Raw genomic sequence first — 8785 nt, 5'->3', positions numbered from 1 at the left:
TCGGGGAGCCAGCTCTTAGTAGCTCTGAAGCAGGTGAAGAATTCTCCTCTGAGGAAACAGACTGGGAGGAAGAAGCAGCCCATTACCAGCCAGCTAATTGGTCAAGAAAAAAGCCAAAAGCGGCTGGCGAAGGCCAGTTTGCTGATTGGCCTCAGGGCAGTCGGCTTCAAGGTCCGCCCTATGCGGAGTCCCCACCCTGCGTAGTGCGTCAGCAATGCGCAGAGAGGCAGTGCGCAGAGAGGCAGTGCGCAGACTCATTCATTCCCAGAGAGGAACAAAGGAAAATACAACAGGCATTTCCGGTCTTTGAAGGAGCCGAGGGTGGGCGTGTCCACGCTCCGGTAGAATACTTACAAATTAAAGAAATTGCCGAGTCGGTTCGTAAATACGGAACCAATGCTAATTTTACCTTGGTGCAGTTAGACAGGCTCGCTGGCATGGCACTAACTCCTGCTGACTGGCAAACGGTTGTAAAAGCCGCTCTCCCTAGTATGGGCAAATATATGGAATGGAGAGCGCTTTGGCACGAAGCTGCACAAGCGCAGGCCCGAGCAAACGCAGCTGCTTTGACTCCAGAGCAGAGAGATTGGACTTTTGACTTGTTAACGGGTCAGGGAGCTTATTCTGCTGATCAGACAAACTACCATTGGGGAGCTTATGCCCAGATTTCTTCCACGGCTATTAGGGCCTGGAAGGCGCTCTCTCGAGCAGGTGAAACCACTGGTCAGTTAACAAAGATAATCCAGGGACCTCAGGAATCCTTCTCAGATTTTGTGGCCAGAATGACAGAGGCAGCAGAGCGTATTTTTGGAGAGTCAGAGCAAGCTGCGCCTCTGATAGAACAGCTAATCTATGAGCAAGCCACAAAGGAGTGCCGAGCGGCCATAGCCCCAAGAAAGAACAAAGGCTTACAAGACTGGCTCAGGGTCTGTCGAGAGCTTGGGGGACCTCTCACCAATGCAGGCTTAGCGGCCGCCATCCTCCAATCTCAGAACCGCTCCATGAGCAGAAATGATCAGAGGACATGTTTTAACTGCGGAAAGCCTGGGCATTTTAAGAAAGATTGCAGAGCTCCAGATAAACAGGGAGGGACTCTCACTCTTTGCTCTAAGTGTGGCAAGGGTTATCATAGAGCTGACCAGTGTCGCTCTGTGAGGGATATAAAGGGCAGAGTCCTTCCCCCACCTGATAGTCAATCAGCTTATGTGCCAAAAAACGGGTCATCGGGCCCTCGGTCCCAGGGCCCTCAAAGATATGGGAACCGGTTTGTCAGGACCCAGGAAGCAGTCAGAGAGGCGACCCAAAAAGACCCACAAGGGTGGACCTGCGTGCCGCCTCCGACTTCCTACTAATGCCTCAAATGAGTATTCAGCCGGTGCCGGTGGAGCCTATACCATCCTTGCCCCCGGGAACCATGGGCCTTATTCTCGGCCGGGGTTCACTCACCTTGCAGGGCTTAGTAGTCCACCCTGGAGTTATGGATTGTCAACATTCCCCTGAAATACAGGTCCTGTGCTCAAGCCCTAAAGGCGTTTTTTCTATTAGTAAAGGAGATAGGATAGCTCAGCTGCTGCTCCTCCCTGATAATACCAGGGAAAAATCTGCAGGACCTGAGATAAAGAAAATGGGCTCCTCAGGAAATGATTCTGCCTATTTGGTTGTATCTTTAAATGATAGACCTAAGCTCCGCCTTAAGATCAATGGAAAAGAGTTTGAAGGCATCCTTGATACCGGAGCAGATAAAAGTATAATCTCTACACATTGGTGGCCCAAAGCATGGCCCACCACAGAGTCATCTCATTCATTACAGGGCCTAGGATATCAATCATGTCCCACTATAAGCTCCGTTGCCTTGACGTGGGAATCCTCTGAAGGACAGCAAGGGAAATTCATACCTTATGTGCTCCCACTCCCGGTTAACCTCTGGGGAAGGGATATTATGCAGCATTTGGGCCTTATTTTGTCCAATGAAAACGCCCCATCGGGAGGGTATTCAGCTAAAGCAAAAAATATCATGGCAAAGATGGGTTATAAAGAAGGAAAAGGGTTAGGACATCAAGAACAGGGAAGGATAGAGCCCATCTCACCTAATGGAAACCAAGACAGACAGGGTCTGGGTTTTCCTTAGCGGCCATTGGGGCAGCACGACCCATACCATGGAAAACAGGGGACCCAGTGTGGGTTCCTCAATGGCACCTATCCTCTGAAAAACTAGAAGCTGTGATTCAACTGGTAGAGGAACAATTAAAATTAGGCCATATTGAACCCTCTACCTCACCTTGGAATACTCCAATTTTTGTAATTAAGAAAAAGTCAGGAAAGTGGAGATTGCTCCATGACCTCAGAGCCATTAATGAGCAAATGAACTTATTTGGCCCAGTACAGAGGGGTCTCCCTGTACTTTCCGCCTTACCACGTGGCTGGAATTTAATTATTATAGATATTAAAGATTGTTTCTTTTCTATACCTTTGTGTCCAAGAGATAGGCCCAGATTTGCCTTTACCATCCCCTCTATTAATCACATGGAACCTGATAAGAGGTATCAATGGAAGGTCTTACCACAGGGAATGTCCAATAGTCCTACAATGTGCCAACTTTATGTGCAAGAAGCTCTTTTGCCAGTGAGGGAACAATTCCCCTCTTTAATTTTGCTCCTTTACATGGATGACATCCTCCTGTGCCATAAAGACCTTACCATGCTACAAAAGGCATATCCTTTTCTACTTAAAACTTTAAGTCAGTGGGGTTTACAGATAGCCACAGAAAAGGTCCAAATTTCTGATACAGGACAATTCTTGGGCTCTGTGGTGTCCCCAGATAAGATTGTGCCCCAAAAGGTAGAGATAAGAAGAGATCACCTCCATACCTTAAATGATTTTCAAAAGCTGTTGGGAGATATTAATTGGCTCAGACCTTTTTTAAAGATTCCTTCCGCTGAGTTAAGGCCTTTGTTTAGTATTTTAGAAGGAGATCCTCATATCTCCTCCCCTAGGACTCTTACTCTAGCTGCTAACCAGGCCTTACAAAAAGTGGAAAATGCCTTACAGAATGCACAATTACAACGTATTGAGGATTCGCAGCCTTTCAGTTTGTGTGTCTTTAAGACAGCACAATTGCCAACTGCAGTTTTGTGGCAGAATGGGCCATTGTTGTGGATCCATCCAAACGTATCCCCAGCTAAAATAATAGATTGGTATCCTGATGCAATTGCACAGCTTGCCCTTAAAGGCCTAAAAGCAGCAATCACCCACTTTGGGCAAAGTCCATATCTTTTAATTGTACCTTATACCGCTGCACAGGTTCAAACCTTGGCAGCCGCATCTAATGATTGGGCAGTTTTAGTTACCTCCTTTTCAGGAAAAATAGATAACCATTATCCAAAACATCCAATCTTACAGTTTGCCCAAAATCAATCTGTTGTGTTTCCACAAATAACAGTAAGAAACCCACTTAAAAATGGGATTGTGGTATATACTGATGGATCAAAAACTGGCATAGGTGCCTATGTGGCTAATGGTAAAGTGGTATCCAAACAATATAATGAAAATTCACCTCAAGTGGTAGAATGTTTAGTGGTCTTAGAAGTTTTAAAAACCTTTTTAGAACCCCTTAATATTGTGTCAGATTCCTGTTATGTGGTTAATGCAGTAAATCTTTTAGAAGTGGCTGGAGTGATTAAGCCTTCCAGTAGAGTTGCCAATATTTTTCAGCAGATACAATTAGTTTTGTTATCTAGAAGATTTCCTGTTTATATTACTCATGTTAGAGCCCATTCAGGCCTACCTGGCCCCATGGCTCTGGGAAATGATTTGGCAGATAAGGCCACTAAAGTGGTGGCTGCTGCCCTATCATCCCCGGTAGAGGCTGCAAGAAATTTTCATAACAATTTTCATGTGACGGCTGAAACATTACGCAGTCGTTTCTCCTTGACAAGAAAAGAAGCCCGTGACATTGTTACTCAATGTCAAAGCTGCTGTGAGTTCTTGCCAGTTCCTCATGTGGGAATTAACCCACGCGGTATTCGACCTCTACAGGTCTGGCAAATGGATGTTACACATGTTTCTTCCTTTGGAAAACTTCAATATCTCCATGTGTCCATTGACACATGTTCTGGCATCATGTTTGCCTCTCCGTTAACCGGAGAAAAAGCCTCACATGTGATTCAACATTGTCTTGAGGCATGGAGTGCTTGGGGGAAACCCAGACTCCTTAAGACTGATAATGGACCAGCTTATACGTCTCAAAAATTCCAACAGTTCTGCCGTCAGATGGACGTAACCCACCTGACTGGACTTCCATACAACCCTCAAGGACAGGGTATTGTTGAGCGTGCGCATCGCACCCTCAAAGCCTATCTTATAAAACAGAAGAGGGGAATTGAAGAGATTTTACCCCGAGCACCAAGAGTGTCGGTGTCTTTGGCACTCTTTACACTCAATTTTTTAAATATTGATGTTCATGGCCATACTGCGGCTGAACGTCATTGTTCAGAGCCAGATAGGCCCAATGAGATGGTTAAATGGAAAAATGTCCTTGATAATAAATGGTATGGCCCGGATCCTATTTTGATAAGATCCAGGGGAGCTATCTGTGTTTTCCCACAGAATGAAGACAACCCATTTTGGGTACCAGAAAGACTCACCCGAAAAATCCAGACTGACCAAGGGAATACTAATGTCCCTCGTCTTGGTGATGTCCAGGGCGTCAATAATAAAGAGAGAGCAGCGTTGGGGGATAATGTCGACATTTCCACTCCCAATGACGGTGATGTATAATGCTCAAGTATTCTCCTGCTTTTTTACCACTAACTGGGAACTGGGTTTGGCCTTAATTCAGACAGCCTTGGCTCTGTCTGGACAGGTCCAGATGACTGACACCATTAACACTTTGTCAGCCTCAGTGACTACAGTCATAGATGAACAGGCCTCAGCTAATGTCAAGATACAGAGAGGTCTCATGCTGGTTAATCAACTCATAGATCTTGTCCAGATACAACTAGATGTATTATGACAAATAACTCAGCTGGGATGTGAACAAAAGTTTCCGGGATTGTGTGTTATTTCCATTCAGTATGTTAAATTTACTAGGGCAGCTAAATTGTCAAAAAGTCTTTTTCAGTATATGTTACAGAATTGGATGGCTGAATTTGAACAGATCCTTCGGGAATTGAGACTTCAGGTCAACTCCACGCGCTTGGACCTGTCGCTGACCAAAGGATTACCCAATTGGATCTCCTCAGCATTTTCTTTCTTTAAAAAATGGGTGGGATTAATATTATTTGGAGATACACTTTGCTGTGGATTAGTGTTGCTTCTTTGATTGGTTTGTAAGCTTAAGGCCTAAACTAGGAGAGACAAGGTGGTTATTGCCCAGGCGCTTGCAGGACTAGAACATGGAGCTCCCCCTGATATATGATATATCTATGCTTAGGCAATAGGTCGCTGGCCACTCAGCTCTTATATCCCATGAGGCTAGACTCATTGCACGGGATAGAGTGAGTGTGCTTCAGCAGCCCGAGAGAGTTGCACGGCTAAGCACTGCAATGGAAAGGCTCTGCGGCATATATGAGCCTATTCTAGGGAGACATGTCATCTTTCATGAAGGTTCAGTGTCCTAGTTCCCTTCCCCCAGGCAAAACGACACGGGAGCAGGTCAGGGTTGCTCTGGGTAAAAGCCTGTGAGCCTAAGAGCTAATCCTGTACATGGCTCCTTTACCTACACACTGGGGATTTGACCTCTATCTCCACTCTCATTAATATGGGTGGCCTATTTGCTCTTATTAAAAGGATAGGGGGAGATGTTGGGAGCCGCGCCCACATTCGCCGTTACAAGATGGCGCTGACAGCTGTGTTCTAAGTGGTAAACAAATAATCTGCGCATGTGCCAAGGGTATCTTATGACTACTTGTGCTCTGCCTTCCCCGTGACGTCAACTCGGCCGATGGGCTGCAGCCAATCAGGGAGTGACACGTCCGAGGCGAAGGAGAATGCTCCTTAAGAGGGACGGGGTTTCGTTTTCTCTCTCTCTTGCTTCTCGCTCTCTCTTGCTTCTTGCACTCTGGCTCCTGAAGATGTAAGCAATAAAGCCTTGCCGCAGAAGATTCTGGTCTGTGGTGTTCTTCCTGGCCGGTCGTGAGAACGCGTCTAATAACAGTGAATTAGTTCAACAAGGTGAACTTCCTGGTCTGTGTGTTTATTCAGCTTGCCTGGCTATTTAGCTATGTTCATGAGATACCAAGAATATTCATTTCCAACCCTGGCTAGCCAGTCTAATTGAAAGAGCAAATGGTCCACCTCAGTGAAAATCATGCCCCCTCCCACCTCACCTCCTCACCTCTCTCTCTCTCTCTCTCTCTCTCTCTCTCTCTCTCTCTCTCTGTGTGTGTGTGTGTGTGTGTGTGTGTTTTCTGCCCTCATCTGCTCTTTTCCAACATAGACCCGCATAAGGGGACCAGTAGTAACCATGCCACAGACTCAGTATCACTCAGGAAATAAGACACATAACCTGAAACATGGAGGAAGAATCTACAAATCTACATCTCCCTTTTGTATCTTCCATGCCTCCAAAACCAGCTCTATGTAGACACAGCAGCCAAGGTGAACTGCCAGCTTGGGGTGGACCCTGGCCTCCTTAGACCACATTAGCAGCAGTTTTGTGGGTGGCTGCTTTCTAGGAGCAGAGAACTCCTTAGACCTTTTACAAGTTCGAAGCTCTTGGAGGAGGACTCTGGCCCTGAGGACCTCTTCTCAGTTGTCCCAGTTCACAGAAATTCTCACCTAGCCTGTGCTCATTTCCTTAACAATTACAGCTTATCTTCCAGCATAAGCCCTGGCTGTAGCATTAGGCAACCTGGTGCTTTTATTTTATTTTTTTTTCCTCCAAACTACATTAGTATTTCTTTCTGGCCCACTTGCTTTTTTCTAGTGTAGAATTACATAAAGAGAATTGGTAGAAACATATTTCTGACTCAGTTTTGTTGTTGTTGTTGTTGTTGTTGTTGTTGTTTTTGAGACAGGGTTTCTCTGTATAGCCCTGGCTGTCCTGGAACTCACTTTGTAGACCAGGCTGGCCTCAAACTCAGAAATCCACCTGCCTCTGCCTCCCAAGTGCTGGGATTAAAGGTGTGCACCACCATGCCTCTGACTCAGTATTGTTAAGTTTCAAACCCGGGAAAAGCGGCTGAGGTGCCTATATAACATATCAAAGAGGACCTGGCCTCCAGGTTCTCCCAACATCCCTAGTCCCTACCGGTTACAGGGTATGGTTGGCATACCACACGTTCTACTGGGAACCTTCCAGTCTAGGGGCTGGGCTGCCCTTCCCCCAGAGGCTCTCCCATGTATAACACAGACATTTTGGCTACCTGTCCCTTTTGCTCCCTTTATGCCTTTGGCCTCTTGGCTGCTCTACGGGGTTTCCCCTTCTATACCCCCCACATGGTTCACAGACATGACCACTCTGGATTCTCCCAGATATGTCAGCTTTTCATTATGTTCTCCCACATATCTATAATAAACTTTCTCCTGCACCATACTTAGAAGTCATTGTGCCCTTTCTTTTCCTTTCCTTTTTATTTCATTTTTTCACTCAAGTATCACTAGTGAAATTTCCTCCAGCAAAGAAATTAGTCCATTACCTTTTAGTTTAGCCCCAGACAAGTTCTTAGCACAAGGGCAAAGAACTGCCAGATTTTTTTTTTTTTTTTTTTTGGTCACTATATCAGAGGAATGGTCTCTAACTCATTCTGTTGACATTCTTTCTTCCCTTTGAAGTGGGACTCTACCTTCCACATTTCTCTCAACACTACTGCCTTCAAGGCTCCTACTTCAGTTTAACGTACATCATTCAACCTCTTTTCTAGTTCAAAGTTCCAAAGTCTCCCACATTCCTCAAAACAAGTCAACAGACCAACAGACGAAAACACTAAAAAAACCTTTGTGGTGGTTCTTCAGATACCCACCGCAGCAACTCAAGGGTAAAGTGGGTATTCTCACTCACAGTTCAAGAACATAGTCTACCATGACAGGGAAGTCGACATGGGATCCCTTAAGGCCTGGTCTACAGAGTAAATTCCAGGACAGCCAGAGTCACATAGTGAGAACCTATTTCAAAAAACAAACAAACAAAAAACAAAAAACAAACAAACAAACAAACAAAACAGCAGAGAGATTGATGGACTAGCCAACAAGAGTGAAGGCAAGACAGCAAATGTCTCATTTTTTTTTTCTTGCATATCCTTTTATCTGAGCTGCAGCAGAAGGCTCTGTCACATTTGGAAATCTTCTCACCTCAAATAATTTAATCAAGGAAACCCCTCACAGGCCTGCCCAGAGGCTTGCACCCACTGATTCCAGATGCTGTGCAGTTAACAATCAAGATTGACAGCCACATTCCCACCTCTCCATTTAACCACAGAGGCTACCAATGAGCAGCCAGATGGGAAGGTATGTAAGCCAGGCTGTGGGACTTGGCACAGTTTCCACAGCCTTCCAAGAACTGTCATAGGCTCAGCTCTAGGCAGCTCTTCTGTAAAGGCTTCATTCCATAGGCGTGATTGAACCCTCGGCCGTCGGTGATTAACCCACAAAAAGGTTTCCAGGTAGGACTTCAAGTCCCAACCAACCCTCTAGTCGTTGCTTTGGTCCTTCTGGTGACCAGTACCATCCTGATACTATTTAGAGGTCAACCAGCCAGGCCAGTAGCATAAAAAGACACTCATAGCTTGGGATATTCCGAAGGTTTTAAGGTTTACACGCACACCCAACTTATTGCTACACTACTCAC

The 8785-nt window shown here is 45.6% G+C and overlaps 1 pseudogene; it reads left to right on the top strand.

Annotated features, from left to right (window-relative positions):
* Positions 1-257: 257 nt before the first annotated feature.
* Positions 258-4558, top strand: Gm52496 (annotated as a pseudogene).
* The last annotated feature ends 4227 nt before the right edge of the window (positions 4559-8785 follow it).

Source organism: Mus musculus, chromosome 2 (assembly GCF_000001635.26).
Source record: "Mus musculus strain C57BL/6J chromosome 2, GRCm38.p6 C57BL/6J".
Taxonomy (NCBI): domain Eukaryota; kingdom Metazoa; phylum Chordata; class Mammalia; order Rodentia; family Muridae; genus Mus; species Mus musculus.
This window is presented reverse-complemented; position numbering and strand designations above follow the sequence as displayed.